Genomic DNA, 5,021 nt, shown 5'->3' with positions numbered 1-5,021 from the left:
CCACAACATCCACCCCAATGAATGTTATTTGTTACAAATGATATATATTATAGTGAATGCACGATGGGCAATTATACACATTTTTCTGTGATATACTTAGTTTTTGTTATTTTCCAAATGATTTTTTTATAGTACAAATTGTAATAAAGTTTCCCTATTTAAATTAATTGTTTATTATAACCATTAAGTCCACAGATATATGCGAATAAGACGCATCTAGAAGAAGACATAGAAGTTATTTAATACATGTAAATATTTAACAAACACAGAACACTAGAAATTATGTACGAAAGCGATCCAGATTATGAAAGACCTTTTTTTTTGTAAACTCATTTCATATTTTGCCAAACCTAAATATTTTTTATTTATCAGTTAGAAACATGAGACATAATAAAGTTGCAATCAGAGAAAATAGGAATCACATATGCTAATAAAATGCCAATGGTAATTACGGAAAGCTTAAAGAAATGTACATTAGAGTCATATGATATTTTTCTTTTCTATGTTGTTTTATAAATTGCTTTCTCCTGCAAGCATAAAATCTACCCGGGGGAAAACACACTCACTTTTGGCAGTTTTTAATATAATTTTGTAGATCTCATCCTTATTTAGTAGTATTGAATGCTGTTATTATCTTCAATGTCACAAGATAAGTAGATGCTATATATGACAACCAGGAAAAATAATGCGGCGTTCATTTAGGTTATATATGCTGTGTTACCACATGCAAATACTCTCGCGCACACATAACACACACACATACAGACCACACACTACACACACACACAACACAACACACACACACACACGTGTATATATATATAGTGTATATATATATGATATATATATATATTTATATATATTATGTAAGATATAGCAGTTGTTGTATATAGATATTATATATAATATGATATATATTATTTATATATATATATATATATATAATATATATGTGTGTGTGTGCTTGTGTGTGTATATATATAGTAGTTATATAAGATATTTATATATATATATTTTATATTATATATAGATATATTATATATATATATATACATGTATATATATATGTGTGTGTGTGTGTGTGTGTGTGTGTGTGTGTGTGTGCGTGTATGTGTGTGTGTGTATGTGTGTGTGTGTGTGTGTGTGTGTGTGTGTGTGTGTGTGCATGTATGTATGTATGTATATACATGCATATCTACAACTATATACCATATATACACGTATATACATAAATATATGTATCTATCTTTAGCTTATATTTCACAACGATTCTTTTATGATGAGTTTAATTCATACGAATATAGATAGATTGAGAGAGAGAGAGAGAGAGAGAGAGAGAGAGAGAGAGAGAGAGGAAAAAAAGAGAAAATGTGGAGAGGAGAAGAGAGGCGAAGAGATGAGAGTGAAATCAAAGAGCGAGAGAGCACAAGGAGTGGGGGGGGGGTTAGAGAAAGAGAAGATAGGGAGAAAAAAAAGAGAAAGGTGGAGAGATAAGATAGATAGATAGATGAGTGATAGATAGATAGATAGAGAGAGAGAGAAAAGAGAGAGAGGAGAAGGATGAGACGAAGAGAGAGAGAGAGGAAGGATCGAGGAGAGATGGAAGGAGAGGAGAGATGAGAGAGAGATGAGAGGTTAGAGAGAGAGAGAGAGAGTCAGAGCCGAGAGGAGAGCGAAGAAAGACGAGGCTGATAGAGATTAGAGAGAGAGCAGAGATCTTGCGAGAGAGACAGGTGGAGAGAGAGTAGAAAGAAGACGAAGAGATAAGGGTGGGGTAGAGAAGAGTAATAATGAAAATGAGGAGAGGGAGGGGGAGGAGAGGAGGAGGATGAGGGTGAGAGTGAAGAGAGAGAGAGAGGAGGAGTAGAGTGAGAGGGAGAGGAGAGAGGTTGAGAGAGGAGAGATGAGCGGAGTGATGATGGAGAGAGAGAGAGGTGAAGAGAGAGAGGGAGAGAGAGAATGATGAAGGATACGAAGCCGAGAGAGAGTGGAGAGTTAGGGGAGAGAGAATGAGGGGAGTGAGAAAGGAACAGAGATAGAAAATGAGAGAAAGGGAGGAGAGATAGAAAATGAGAGAAAGGGAGGAGCGTAGGAGAGAGGATAGGGGAGAAAGAAGAGGAGAGAGATAGAGAGAGAGAAAAAATCAATGAATAGATAGATAGTTAGAGAGGGGGAGGGGAGAAAGAAAAGGAGAGAGATAAAGAGAGTGAGAGAGTAAGAGAGAGAGAGAGAGAGAGAGAGAGAGAGAGAGAGAGATGAGTGGAGAGAGCTGAGAGAAATGTGTTGGAGAGGGGAGGGAGGAGATCGGCGAGATGAGAAGAGAGAGAGAGAGAGAGCGATTGTGAGTAGAGATGAGTAGAGAGAGAGAGAGAGAGAGAGAGACAGAGAGAGAGAGAGACAGACAGAGAGAGAGACAGAGAGAGAGAGAGGAGGAGAGATATCGATAAACAGAGAGAAGGAGAGATAGAGATAAAGACGTAGTAAAGATTGAATTCAGACGCACGAGGAAGACCTGGGAGTTGAAGGGGAGTGGGTAGAGGAAAGATGCAATGTCGGATGTAAAGTAAGACTCGTGAGCGGCTTGAGGGTGATTGGGGATGAGGGTCGAGGAAAGAGAGCGAAAAGAGAAGAGGAGAGTAGCGTTGGAAATAATGGGGAAATAGGGTAAGAGTGAGAGATATAGAGATGGAACAAAAAAAGCGAGTATTCAGGGGGAGGGTACGACGAAAGAGCAGACGAACACTCTCCATCGACCGTCCCGCATCGATATAACAAGAGAGAGGATATTCAGGGAGAGAAACTTAGAGCCTCTTGGCCATTAATCGCACCTGACTAGAGTACTAGACTTCCCTCTACGTCAAAGAGGATCCACACTGGAGATGGAGATATTTATATTAATAGATATACTATATTTATACGTCAGCGCTATCATTATATACGCACTTATGCTATAGCGCCCTCCCCCTGTGTGTCGCTCCCTGCTGTGTTGCCCCTGTCGCCTGGCGTCCGCGCGTGTGTTGTGTGTGTGTGCTGTGTGTGTTTCGTGTGGTGCATGTGTGTGTGTGTGTTGTGGTGTGTGTGCCCCTCACCACCTCCCCTTGTGTGTTGTGCGCATGTATGTATGTATGTATGTATGTATGTATGTATGTATGTATGTTATATTATATATATATATATATATATATATATATATATATATATATACTATATAGAGAGAGAGCGAGGAACGAGAGAGAGAGATGAGAGAGAGAGGCGAGAGGAGGAAGAAGGAGAAGAGAGAGAGAGAGTTGAGAGAGAGGAGAGAGAGAGAGAGAGAGACAAGAGAGAAGAAGAAGAAAGAGAAGAGAGAGGGAGCAGAGAGAGAGAGAGAGAGAGAGAGACGTGAGAGAGAGAGAGAGAGAGAGTGAGAAAGAAGAGAGAGAGATGAGAGAGACGAGAGAGAGAGGAGAGAGAGAGAGAGAGAGAGAGAGAAGGGTGAGGAGAATAGAAGAGAGACGCTGTACTGTCTTGACGAGAGGAGAATGAGAGAGAGAGAGATGCACGAGAGAGAAAGAGAGAGAATATATCAGATAGAAACGGAGAAGAAGATAAAGAAGAGCATACTAAGAAAGAGAAGGAGATTAGAGAACTGCGTAAAGAGAGGGGGAGAGGAGGGAAGGAAATAGAAAGAGAAAAAAGCGAGGGACGACAAAATATTTTTTTTTAACACAGGACCGGGCATACACATTTGTCGTCACGTCTTTTTTTCATTCAAGTGACAAAGATCTAAAGGATCTCACGTTTCTCCGGCTGCGCGGCCGTGATCCACGCGGCGGCACGCCAGGGCGTACTGTGTCTGCACGCGGGAAGGTCGTGTCTGCGGCTCTGCGGTTCTGAGCGTGAGTTGGTACAGATGCGGTGCCGGGCCGCCGCACTCGCCCGCAGCCACCACACCACAGAGGGCACCCGCCGAGCATCACCTGGGGGGGCGCACCACGCGCAAAAACCCTCATAGCACTGGGGGCCCCGCCGTCACGCCCGGGACCACCGCTTAGTTAACTTCCTTGTTCACCAGTTCACACGCTAATCAGCATGAACACATTTGTAATTGCGTAACATTGTACTACGCACGTAAAACATGCTCCTTTCTCTGTAAGTCTATGGTCGTGGCGTGAATGCCATGGAGGGAAAGTGGTCACACTGAGGTGTTCTTGAAGTTCTATTTTAACAGACAAGTCTTATGACCCTCCTGGCAGGAGCCGCCAGACCCTCGTCAGGAAGGAGTCACATTCTAGTTTCGCGTCGACCGCTGGGCCGAGGATCTTGTTTATGGTTGACTAAGGTACACCTCTCGGTGGGCCCGACGCGCTCAGACATGGGCTTCCGGACCTTGTGATTACGGAGAGAGAGAGAAAATGTTTGGCCTGGCCATTGCTTCGTAACTTTTCTCTAAGTTAATTTTCTTGTAAGGGGAGCTAGACTCTCTTCTCACGTGCTTCCAACATGATTTTACACTGAATGCAGTTGTTGAGTTGCATATAGACGTGTTCAGTGATTGGAGATATACAATCAAGAGAAAAAGACGGAATTTATGACCGTGTGTGGAATACTTCCCGGTTTACAGGTCTTTGTTCTTCCATTTATGAAATCACCATGTATTATCTGTTCTCATCAACGCTGAATTTACATGCACATCTTTCTCGCGATACGTCAAGGGGAAAGGTTATAACACAATAAGCTGTATCGTCAAAAAGAAAAAAAAAAAAAACGGGCTCATAAAGTGTTAGAAGAGAAGACGAAAGAAGGCAAGAGAAACATTAGCTAACTCAACCCGAGATGCCATATTTCTTCTCGAAGCTCATAAACTAGAGATCACATTGTTAGCGACCTCGCGTTCAAGAGGGGATCAAGGTGTCAAGCTAGGTCAGGTGGGAGTGCAGGTGCAGCAATAATGGCCTTCTGATCAGTGGGTCACGCTGGGGTTGGAGCTCGAGGGAGGGAGGGAGGGGGTGTTTTTGGGGGTTAATATTATCCCCATCCAC

Source organism: Penaeus japonicus, unplaced genomic scaffold, assembly GCF_977035675.1.
Source record: "Penaeus japonicus unplaced genomic scaffold, GWHDUDI00000001_assembly GWHDUDI00000023, whole genome shotgun sequence".
In the NCBI taxonomy this organism is placed as follows: domain Eukaryota; kingdom Metazoa; phylum Arthropoda; class Malacostraca; order Decapoda; family Penaeidae; genus Penaeus; species Penaeus japonicus.
Note: the sequence above shows the minus strand (reverse complement) of the source record.